At 42.1% G+C, this 12,695-nt stretch overlaps 1 protein-coding gene across 8 annotated transcripts in view; it reads left to right on the top strand.

The window, feature by feature from the left end:
- FBXW11 (F-box and WD repeat domain containing 11) overlaps nt 1–9,415 on the top strand; it is a 132,121-nt gene extending 122,706 nt beyond the window's left edge. For 7 of the 8 annotated variants that reach the window (XM_019945916.3, XM_019945895.3, XM_019945883.2 and 4 more), the window contains one exon: nt 6,867–9,415. The gene's annotated coding sequence lies outside the window, so the exon portion shown is untranslated. Of the gene's footprint in view, nt 1–107; nt 505–6,866 lie in introns of those variants that run through there. The other variant, XM_019945878.3, reaches the window with a different exon arrangement.
- Nucleotides 9,416–12,695: the final 3,280 nt, after the last annotated feature.

Below are 12,695 nucleotides of genomic sequence, written 5' to 3'. Positions count from 1 at the left end.
TCCCCACCCCCCCATTACAATCCACCCACCACCACCATTCCCTAGGGTAGGAATCAAAGAAGGGTGTTTGTTGAGAGAGCCCCTAAAACTCGTTCTTCATCCATTAGACACAACAGGTACCCTGGAAGCCAAGTCCTTTGCTCCGGTAACAGGAAGACTTAGGGCCATAATAACATTGACGATGGCATGTTTTGATTACTAAGGGTGTCCAGGTAGAGGATGAGAAGCCTTACTTGGCAGTGTCCTTGGGACTGATGACCATGTTCATCTGGAGCAGTATTCCCAACTCTTGAGAATTTTGCGAGGGGGCCTGTGAATTCTGTGCACATTAAACTTTGTAGATTGAATAAATAATGTTTGTGCATATTTGTACTGTCATGTATATATGTATGTAAAGACTGTGTTAATAAAATTCATATTTATGTAAAAACATTACTTAATGCTTAGTAGCTTTTTGTCATTGTATATTTTCCTGTTCATTGAATATTAAAAATGTAAAGAAAGTCCGTGTGCAGAATCGTGAAATTTTGGGGGTGAAAAGATAGGGAATCACTGCTTTCTAGATCACTAAGTTGACATCTTTTCAGATACTCCTTATTTCTGCTCCAGGAAGTTTATCTTATTCAGGGTCGGCAGGCTACAGCTGGAGGCCAAATTTGACCCACTGCCTTATTTTTTTTATCCTTACCATAGCAATCTAAGAATAGTTTTTTACACTTTTAAATACTCTGAAACAATTAAAAGAAGAATATTATTTTAGAACATGTGAAAATTATATAAAATTCAAATTCCAGTGCCCATAAGTAGTTTTTCTGGAGCACAGCCACAGCTCATCTGTTTATGTATTGTCTGTGGCTGGTTTCGTGCTTCAGTGGCAGAGCTGAGTAGTTGCAAAAGAGACTGTGTGGCCTAAAATACGTACAATCTGGCCCATTAAGAAGAAGCATGCGGACCTCTGGTCTTGCCCCTGTTCCATCTATTAGCGATAAACCAAGGATCTGCATCAGGAATGGCAAATGCATTGTTTCTTCATGCCAACTCAGTTTGATCCGTAGTGACTGGCTGGTGTACTGCCTTTGGAAGGATGATGGGACCCCACATGGACCCAGAAGGCCTAAGTGCCTCAATGGCTTGGCTGTGCCTCCCTGGCTATAGGATCTGAGCCACAGTAGTGACCTGTAAGCCACATACATAGTTGCCGTTCCTGGTCTCAGCTGTGTTCATACTGGCTCTTGTGACAGTGGCCATCTCCCTTGCTGCTTTCTCTCTGGATAGATTCTTCACAAGTCAGTTGAGAAATTCACATGGCAGAATTTTTACGTTTATGGAATTATAGGAAATTACAGAGGAAGAAGGCAAGGATCTCTTTTTGGGGGGTGGGGTGGCGCTGCATTTGATCTTCGTTGCGGTGCGTGGGCTTCTCATTGCGGTGGCTTCTCTTGTTGCGGAGCACAGGCTCTAGGCGCGTGGGCTTCAGTAGTTGTGGCTTATGGGCTCTAGAGCGCAGGCTCAGCAGTTGTGGCGCACGGGCTTAGTTGCTCCACAGCCTGTGGGATCCTCCCGCACCAGGGCTCAAACCCACGTCCCCTGCATTGGCAGGTGGATTCGTAACCACCGCGCCACCAGGGAAGCCCGGCAAGGATTTTTTGAGTGATTGCTCTTCCCCGCCTCAACCTCCCTTCGCCCCAAACTAAAGAAATACATAAGGAAGGAGGAAGGGACCCAAATGAAAACTGATTTCCTCCTTCCTGTTCTCTTCTTCTCCCTCTTCAGCCCACCCTTCATCCTGTTACCAACTATGGTCATCTTAGCCCTGCCTCTCCTCTTCACTAGCTTCCTTTTGTTTTCAGGAGCAAGGCTTAGCTAAGATTAGCTAACAGAAATTTCAATATCTAGCTCTTACCTTCTGTCCTCTCTACCCTCCCCCACCCCAGCCTTGCATTCTTGCCTCCCAAAAATCCAGGGCTCCAACCAGACTGAATTCTGTTTAATTTCCCTAATTACACTTCAGTAGTACAGACCTCTGCCACCTCCCTCCCCTTGCTTGTGTTGTTAGGGTTTTGTGGATACCACCACACCCCCACTCCTTTCCTTCATCTGACTTAATTTATTATTTGGTATTGAAATAATTTGCATGCCTGTCTCTCTTACCAGGCGTGGAGCTCCTTTTATTTTGGAGCCCCAGTATCTAATAGAGCACACAGTGTATTATGAGTGCTTGTTGACATTTGTTGGTCAAGTGACACCCGGGGCCAACATGACATCTCTGTGCTCTTTCTCCTGGGCCAACAAGAATTTGCCCATAAATAAATATGTGCGAAACTGCAGTGTATTCATACACCTTCCACAAACATAAAGATAATAGCTCAGTAAGAAATTAGACTAAGTTGTCTAAAGTGGCATAGTCAAGTACTAAATATATTCCTTACATATAGACAGGTACCTAGATGTACACATCTCCCTCTGCCCCGCCCCCTTCACCTTCGCTAAGCCCCATTGCTGTTTTGAATCAATTTTATTGAGGTATGATTTTTGTAAAACAGATTGTACCCACTTAAATTATACTGTTTTGTGACACGTTTTTACGAATATATACACCCCTGCAATTTCCTCCACACTCCAGGTAAGAATATTTTTATCACCCCCCAGAAGTTCCCTTGTGTCCTCTTTGTAGTCAGAGCCTGATCCCTTCACAGCCTTAGCAAACACTGACCTGCTTCCTTTCACCAGATTAGTTTACATTTTCTACAGCTGCACTGTCCACTTTGTGATGTTTTTTTTTTAATTTATTTATTTAATTAATTTATTTTTGGCTGTGTTGGGTCTTCGTTGCTGTGCGTGAGCTTTCTCTAGTTGCAGTGAGCCAGGGTTGCTCTTCACTGCGGTGCACGGGCTTCTCACTGTGGTGGCTTCTCTTGTTGCGGAGAACAGGCTCTAGGCACACGGACTTCAGTAGTTGTAGCACATGGGCTTAGTTGCTCTGCGGCATGTGGGATCTTCCCGGACCAGGGATCAAACCCGTGTCCCCTGCATTGCCAGGTATATTCTTAACCACTGCGCCACCAGGGAAGTCCCTGCACTGTCCACTTTGATAGTCACGAGCCGTATGTGGCTATTAAGCTCATGAAATGTGTCCGGTTTGGTTTAGGAACTGAAGTTTTAATTATATTTGAATTGAATTGAATTGGATTGGATTTTTAATTGTATTTAATTGTACTTCATTTAAACTTAAATTTAAATAGCTACATGTAGCGGGCTTCCCTGGTGGTGCAGTGGTTGGGAGTCCGCCTGCCAGAGCAGGGGACGCGGTTTCGAGCCCTGGTCCGGGAAGATCCCACATGCCACGGAGCAGCTGGGCCTGTGCGCCACGGCTGCTGGGCTTGCGCTCTGGAGCCCGCGAGCTGCGGCTGCTGGGCCTGCGTACCACAACTACTGAACCCTGTGCACCTGGAGCCTGTGCTCCGCAGAGGGAGAGGCCACCGTAGTGAGGGGCCCCCGCTCACTGCAGCTGGAGGGAGCCCGCGTGCAGCAATGGAGACCCAACGCAGCCAAAAATTTTTTAAAATAAAATATAAAATAATAAATAACTACGTGTAGCTAGTGACTACCGTGTTTGGACCAGCATCGTTGTAAGAGTTTTATATGCTTAGGTTTTACATTTAGGTCTTTGATCCATTTAGAATTAATTTTGTGAATGGTGTTTTTTATACAGCCTTCTAGTTGTTCCAGCTCTTTTGGGTTAAAAGACTGTCCTCTTCCCAACGAATTGTTATAGCACTCTGTCAGAAACTCAATTGACCACTTGTTTGTTATACTTTTTCTGGCCTCTGTTCTGTTCTGTGATCTATGGCTATCCTTTTGCCAATACCATGCTGTGTAATAAGTCAGTTTAAAAAAAATTGTTTTGACTCTTCTAGGTCCTCTTGGTTTTCATACTCATTTTTGAATGAAATCATCAAATTCTATGAAGATTATGGGATTATGATCAGGACTGCATTGACTCTAAAGGTCACCTTGGGGAGAATTTCCATCTTTAACAAATGCTGAGTCTTCTAATCCATAAACCCAGTATATCTCTTTACTATTCAGGTCTTCTTCAGTTTCTCTTCAGCAGTGTTTTGCAGTTTTTAGTGTAGAAGTCTTGCACACCTTTTGTTAAGTTTATTCTGTTCTTAATTTTTTATTTTCTGAGCTATACATTCTCTCTGCATTGCTTTGACTGTATCCCAATGCTTCTGCTTTTATTTTCCCACATAGATAAATAGATAAAATAGAACACAGACAACTACAATTGTGGCTGAGCTTCTGGAATGGATAGGGTCAGGGGAGTAGGTATATCATACAACAACTTAAGTATACCTCTTTTGTAGCTTGGATATGTGTTTGTGTCTTTCCACTGTTAAAGAAGCACATGATAAAATCTAAGACATCTGTAGTATGTTTTCTCCCCCTCTGGCGAATTTGATAGATGAATTATAGAACATAGTAAACTTTCACAAATTGGACAACTTTTATATACTACTTTAAAATGCCGTGAAATTAGATTCCTTTGATTGAGAGATGAAATGATCACCAATGCCGTTTCTCTCATTGGCTGTGGTGGAAAGGAAACTGTAGTGTTACTTCTTCCAGGCCCTCCTCTCGCCCCCTTTTTGGGAAACTAAGAACAACTGCCTTGTTATGATCCACAATTATAAATCAGTGGAAAAATCTTATCTGCTTTTTAAGCAGCACAAGCAATGAAACCTCAAATGTGTTTGTCTCTTCAAAGTGAATTACTTCTGACAACCTTGGCAGTCAACTTTATAGATTTTATTGCTCTTTTCCAAATTCTTTTCATTTATTGTAACATGAAAAAAATTATTACCATGTGATGCTGTAAAATTTATGCATAATAAGAAACACTACCCTAATGATGATTTAACCTTGCAGTAAAATATTTACCCCTAAAATATAAGGTAGGAGTATTTCTATGTCGAGAAATTTAGCAATAGATTTTTTTGCTGAGTCATTTTTTTTAAAAAAAATTACTAACTCCCAAGAGCTATGTATACAGTAGCTCTCTTTTTTATTATGAGACAATATTAGGAAATTAGTAAAAAGTAGATAACTCCTCTTCTTGGTTCACCATTATTAACTCCTTTGTATGTAGCCTTTCAGGCTTTTAAAAATTATGTTTGATAACTGTGCTTTTTTTTTCTTTATTGTGAAATTGTTGCCTGTCAGTAATGTCACTATTTGTCTAAATTACTGTTCCTAATGGCAAAATCATGTTTGATTGTTTGGATACACACCTGTTATAGATTTATATCCCCCCCCAGCTTTTAATTATTATAAAACACATTGCCATGATTCTTTCAGCTTAATCTTTGCCCAACCTTTTATTACCTTTGGATAGAATTCTAGAAATGTCTGCAGTGTCTAGGTTGAAAGCTATGATGTTTAAAGAGGTTTGATACTTAAGAGTTGTGTTACCCTCCAGAAGAGTTACATCAGTTGACATTCCCACCAGCAGCGTTTGAGAGTGCTGACTTCTTATCTCTGGGTGTTAATATTTTTAAAATAATTCAAATACTCTTACATATCCTTCATGGGAAAACAGTGGCAGATGAAATTGTGAATCTGTCTTGCGTTCGTTTGGAAGCTTATTAGGATTCTTGTGAAATTAGGATTTTGTGGAAATTAACCTTTTAGGAAAATTGCCTTTAAAAAAATATATACAAGGTTTAAAAGCAAAACAAAACCAAACAACTACCCCCACCCCCACCCCCTTTCTTTTTCTCTCTCTCTTTTTGGCCATAGAATTTTAGACCTAAAGGTGACTTAGATCTTCCAGGCCAATGGTTTAGTGCAGTGTTTGGAAAGGGTTGTAACTTATTAGGGGTTGTGAAATCATTTTAATGGATTTTGACTTTGGGTAAAATTCAGGACATAAAATGTCAGCCTGCATTGTCCATAGTAACGATTAGTGTTGGAATGTTAGAATGTTCTGCGTAGGGGTATGTGTGTGTATTTACATACACGGATGAATGTAGAGATTGTGATTAAAATGTGTTCCTGACTCAAGGTCATGGTCAAAAAAATACAGAACATTCAGTTGTCTTCCCCTCTACATTGTGTTGTCCTTTTATAAATGATTTATTTCAAAAAGAAGTAATTTCTGACTGTTGGCATTCTGTTTAGAAGGAGTACTCTGTTTACTAGCTTTTACATATTTTTGTTTCACAGTGATAGATGAAGACTGGGTCGGTCATGAGAGAGGTCCTGGTGGCCTCTGGATGGCGTAAATTTAAGATTATGCTAAATATAAAATCTAACATTAAGCATATTTTGTTACATGCATAACTTTTAGCAGCATGAAAGATGATAGGTTATAGGATCAGTCATCTATTAGAATCCCCTCTCTGTCACTTAACGGCTAATGCTTGCTTTTTTTTTTTTTCTGGAAGCATAGTTGATTTACAATGTTGTGTTAATTTCTGCTGTACAGCAAACTGACTCAGTAATACACACATAAATACATTCTTTTTTATACTCTTTTCCATTATGGTTTATCCCAGGATATAATGGCTAATGCTTTAAACCAAATAATGTTTCTGAGCCTCAGTTCTCTTATTTGTAAAGTAGGTATAATAGTTTCTACCTTATAAAGTTCTTGAGAGGTTTAAATAAACCTGATACCTGGTATGTAGTATACGCAAAACAACTTGCAACTTCTATTTTGATGCTGATTATTTAAAAATCAGTGTTATGTGTGCGCAAGTACATACATGTCTGTGTGGATGTGGATGGGCTGTGGTGTATATCTCCATGTCTAACCAGAATATCCATCCGTACTCCCTTTGTTTTTGTTTTTGTTTTTTCAGGGTTTCCTAGTCTTGAACTACTGGCTACATGGCTACCAAATGCCTAAGGGAGTTCTTCACAGCTGAGTTATGAAGCTGGAATTGGTTCTAGACGCTGGGTAGATGCAAAGCAGCCTAACTCTTCAAGTACCGACATTTCTCACCTCCGATTCCGGCCTCTACTTTGAGAAGGATACCTTAGCTTCACCGACTTTCAGTAGTACAGAAGCCCATTTCCTCCCCCCATCAGTGAAAAGAAATCTATCGCTTCAAATGTAAATTGTTCATATAAAAGGAACGTACAGTCTGTTTTACAGAAGTAAATCGACCGTCAAGAGAAGACTTGGCCTCTAATTTATATTGCTTTGCACTTTGGTCTGATACTAAGAAACAGCATTCTTCGGTGAAATTTTGGGTGCCAAACACCTACCCAGAATGTCCAGGGCTTTCCTTTTCAGAAGTTAGCGTTCTCCTTTTGACCGTCCAAGTCATTATGAATTGTGACTTGTATTAGGAACATGTTGGACAATGGAAACATTTCTCTGGGTTGTTTTAGTAATATTTTTTGGATTATACTTCCTTTCTGTACCAATTTCTTTTAATTTAAAGAACTGTAAGCCAGGTTATATTATCTCCCAACAGGTAATATAGCTCTTTTCTTTTATTAACTGTTCTCTGTACCCGCAACCATCTCCTGATATTTGGTAGAGTAACACCTTTACATGTGTGCTTGCCTCCTAATTTAAAATACTGTATCCGCATGTAGATATAATGTACATAACAGTTTAACCTCAAGGTTGCTCGAGTCAGGGCCCCCGTGCCTGAGACACTAATGCAGAGTGTGTTCGCCCTTAGCCGTGGGCTGGACTCAAGAACCCGCTACCAGGGTTGATGTGGATTACCTAGAACCCTTCCTGCAGTATTCATACGGTGTTCTTATTTTGTCATTGTCATTGTCATTGTGTGTGTGGTGTGTGTGTGTGTTTTAATGGGAATCTTGTTTTAAGATGTAATTTCTAAAGTTTAACACAAAATGTTTTATTTGTTGTGCAGTATATACAGTAGAGAGGTACCTTAAATACTTTTGTTGTTCTTTTCCTCATCAGTACTCCTTAAGTACCCGTGGTCACTTCCCATAGCATTCATTTGACTCCACCGTCACAGGTCACACTCTGTGTGTTAGTAACCCTGGGAAGGGAAGAGCGAGAAGGCCCCCGCTGACTGGCTCTCCCGGCTCTGGCATTCGTGCGTCCTGCCCTTCTCAGGTGGTAGCAGGGCCCACTTGTGTGTTGGAGCCCGGGACCCGCGTCAGGCTGGTTCAAGGGCCCATCTTGAGGGGAAGGGTCCTCCCAGGTGGTGTGAAGCCTCAGGCTCATGGTCCCATCCCTGTCATCTCTGGTGTCGCCTGCTGCCGTGGCCCCGGCAAGCTCTCCTGGCTCCCGCGCGCTCCGCAGCCCGAATGTGTGAATGGCACCATCATGCTGACGTGCGTGGAAAGGACTTTGGCATCTGGTTGGCACTCCTTTTCCCTTGTTCAATATTAGGTTTTGATTTGCCCCTTGCCATTGTTTCCAAAGATCAAGGAATGTTGCTAACGTTTTAAAGGACCAATGAGAACTTCCTGTAACTAAACCTCTTCCCGTGGAAGCACACTCTCCCACTGAGGGGAAGGTGCCTGGGCTCTGTTTTGTCCTTTACATTGAGAATGGTGTGGGAATCAATGTGTGTGTCTGTGGTTGTTTGTTGGGTTGGTTTGCTTTTTTGTTTTCCTTTGTCCTTTTTAAAAAATACATCCTTCCCTCCTACATGTTAGTAAATTAATTTCTGGTTTTGAAAAGTTGAGTCTCAAAGTGTTAAAAAAAAGAAATCTCCGTTCAGCGGGTGGATGTTGTAACCCTGACAGCGGTTGTGAAAGTGACTTAACTTTGACCACTCTTACCTTACAGCTTTAATATCAGATTGGTTAGGAGAGCCCAGGGGGCAGGGCAGGGAGGGGCAGGGGAGGAGGCAATTCTTCTGAACGAATGGACTTTCTGTGGTTGTCTCTGCATGTTTAATATAGAAATTCTGGTTCCTTGGGAGATCATGGCCTTTGAATATGCACACAACCTTTGAATTGTGCCTACTAAATTATAGCAGGGGACTTTGGCACCCGAGGAATTCTGACTTTCTGGGATTATAGTAGTAATTCCCAGCTGTACTCTGGACTTTATTTTGCTAACCATAATTGAGAAACTGTAAATTACTGCTATATTAATGTTTTAAAGCACTGGGATAGTCTGATTCTAACTTGTAATTAATTATGTTTGCCAATAACTGTTTGAAATAAATTTGTGTCTGAACAGCTATTGAAACTGTTAAATTGTACAGATATTATTCACGACAGCTTTGTACTGTGGAATGTGCTTAATAAAAAACAAAAAGTTTGACCTTTGTCCAATAAATTGCTAAGTAATGTCAATAAATCAAGTATGAGTATTATGCAGTACACCTGATCTGGCTTCATGCAATTGTTACTTCAGCTACTAATTCAAAGCCAATACTCTTAATAAAGTGTTGCAATACTCTGATGTTCTGTTAAGAAATTTTTCAAAAAAAACTGTTAACGTGCTGTCAGTATATCAGTGACATACAATTAAAGTTTGTAGATTGAAAAAATCATCTGCTCTGTACAGTGAGGTTGAAGACAAAGTACTTTTTTTGGTGTGGGAGAACTGGTATGAGATAATGCCAGTCCATGCCCTGGGGCTGGTTCAGAACTCCTCCCCAGCAAATCTGCTTTCCACAAGTGCTTAATTGCCTTGCAGGTTACTACGAAAATGGTCCCTTAAACGTGCCAGATGGCTCTGGGTGGGAGTAGATCCTCTGATTCTCCAAGGGGTGGGGGGGGGGGGCAGTGTGAGAAGTGCAGCTGCAGCCCTCTCCCCCTTACACATCGGACATGAAATTGTTGTCTTTCCTTTTGGCAGATTGACACATCACTGGTTGAGGACCAGAGCAGAAGGAAATACAGTATCTGCAGGATTCTGCTCAGGAGGCCTGCACAGTAGCAGAGTTTTCCTGATAACTAGATTCCGCCAGCCCTTAGCCGAATTGGTAATGTAGACTTTTGAGATGAAATTAGAGTAATTCTATACAGTTTTGCCCCCACTCATTTTTCTTGTAAAAAAAAATGTTTTAGAAATAGCTAGTATGCATACGGTTAAGAAAACCAATTTACAAGCCATAAAAGATAGTGTACAAAGTGGTTCTCCCTTTCACTCTTGACCCTCCGTCCTCCAATCCTTGTTAACCAGTTTTTTGCATATCCTCTGACAGATAATGGTCTGTGTACAGAAGGGTGTGTGTATGTACGTGTCTATGCGTATATGCCTACCTGCCTGTCTACATACAAACATACGTACTGTCCCCATGCCCTGTAACATTAATGGTAGCGTGCTGTACTGCACCTTTTCATCTAGTCTTCTTGAGATTATATCCTATGTCAGTACATGTAATTCTTGCTGGTGGCTGCCTAGTATTTGGTTATAAGGATATTCCATAATTTATTTAGTTCCTTGAGCACCAGGTTGAAGTGGTTTCTTGACTTTTCCTATAATGACTCTCCATTTTCACAGGTCTTTCTATCCCTGCCTGTGCTAAACAGAATAAACTGTTCTTGGTGATTTGGGCTAATCGTTATGAAGAGCAGATGTTGAACCCAAACTGTGCTGCAGGGTGGAAAAGCCTCAGGTGTCGGCCTGGATCTTCACACCTCCAGTCGTCTCCTGCCCTCACATATAGGTGTTCAGTCCATAACTTCAGTCAATACAAAGCAGTCAGTACTAGTTTCTCTTTTCCTTGGTAGGTGAGGTGTTACTGCAAGAAATTCACAGCTACGAATGCACAGAGATTCTCAGATTTTGGTAGAACTCCTTGGATATACAATCAGACTAAGTGGTGCTTTGCAACCTCAGTCTGTTTGGTTTCTAGTTAATAAGGAGAAGGGGGGCTTCCCTGGTGGCGCAGTGGATGAGAGTCCGCCTGCCAATGCAGGGGACACGGGTTCGTGCCCCGGTCCGGGAGGATCCCACATGCTGTGGAGCGGCTGGGCCCGTGAGCCATGGCCGCTGAGCCTGCGCGTCCGGAGCCTGTGCTCCTCAACGGGAGAGGCCACAACAGTGAGAGGCCCGCGTACCACACAAAAAAATAATAAGGAGAAGGGAAATTAGGGAGACTGGCTGATCATCCTGTTACTAATTAGCTGTGTGGCAATCCCCCCTTTTGGATCTCAGCTTTCCCATGTATAAGAGAAGGTTTCAAAAAAAAAGAGTAGGTTTCACTAGTCCAAGTCCTGGAGGGTGCCTGCCCTAGCTCTGGATGGTCTGTTGCTGGAATGCAGACCCAGTGATGCCAGGTGTAAATTTTCAAGAAAAGCTGAAAATCCAGTTTATGAAGAGACCCAATTTATCAAAGTTGAGAACTGATTTTTTTTTTTAAGTCAATTGCTAGAGTATCAGCTTGCTGTCTCTGAACCGTCTTAAGCTTTTCTAGCAGTGACCTGTTGAAGCATTGCATCCAAGATTGGCAACTGAATTCTTGAAGAATGAAAGGGATTCCAGAGAAAAGGGACAAATTAAGTGATGAGCTTTGTGGCAAAGTGACCAGCACACAGTAGTCAATACATGTTGGTTAATAAAAAATGACCCAAAAAGGGAGGTGTTTGAAAAGACAAGGAGAGGAGGAGGAAGGAATCAAGAGCTGACAGCCACTGTCTTCAATCACATTTAACATTGAAGGTAGCGTGCTTGTACATGCTACACGTTGCATGCACTTCCAGCTGGGGAAGACTCTGGGAGCTCCAAGACCTCCAAACTTCTGCTTGTCTGCTGCACAGAGCTGGGTCTAACACCTCATAGACACTCAATCAGCATCTGCAGGATAACTGAGAACAGGGCCATATTCAGCTGCTTACCTGCCCAAATGCACTGAAATCCTCATTCAAGTGTTGTAAAATTTTTATTGGTTGTATGAAGCCATGTGGAAGAATTGTAGTGCAGATCAGCAGTAACTATTTCCTCTGTGCGCGCAGGGTAACCTGGAAAGCATACTCCTGTAAATGGATTTGTATTGTCCCATTGCTTTCAACTTTGTGACCACCTACTCATCCTGTGTCCAAGAATCACTTAATTGTATTTCTCAGAGTAGACAGGTTATTGTTGGGTTGGTCTGGGAAAACAGGGAAGTGACCACGCCAAAGACTTTAAATCTGTGGCGGGGCATGCCTTAGGAACAGCAGCTCAAAGCCGATGTTCTGGGAAGGTATCATGACTGCAACTTAAGCTCCCTCCACCCTTCACCACCATTTTTGGATCCAAGGAACCATTCTGTGCTCATGGGCTGTGTTTGTTCTCCCAAATATCCTGCAGCTCTGGGGATTGGGAAGAAATGCTCTTAGAACACCACAGCCTTTGGATCTTGATGAAGACTATCCACGGGGGTCACTGGTCTACTGGATGGCAGAGGAAAGAGCATGAACTTTGGGGCCCACAGACCTAGGTCGGTATTGGAGCTCTGCCAGCTAACTGACAGCAGGCCCTCTGGGCAAGGGCATTCCCTGCCTTGAACCTGAGCTGCTTCATCTGGGAAGTGGAGACAGTATTTTAAAATCACTGTAAGGACTAGATGACCTAAAGTGCCTAGCACAGTGCCTGGTACATAATAGGTGTTTGGTGCCAGCTCTTTTTGGTAGCTTCAACTGTGGCATTTAAACAGATGGTACAGAATTCCCAGAGCAGAGAAAAGTATAAGGGTTAGAGTTTGGGAGGGTGTGAGATGACACAAATTTAAACGTGCGCAGGCAGACTGAAG

The sequence above is a fragment of the Tursiops truncatus genome, chromosome 3 (genome assembly GCF_011762595.2).
Source record: "Tursiops truncatus isolate mTurTru1 chromosome 3, mTurTru1.mat.Y, whole genome shotgun sequence".
NCBI classification, from domain to species: Eukaryota; Metazoa; Chordata; class Mammalia; order Artiodactyla; family Delphinidae; genus Tursiops; species Tursiops truncatus.
This window is presented reverse-complemented; position numbering and strand designations above follow the sequence as displayed.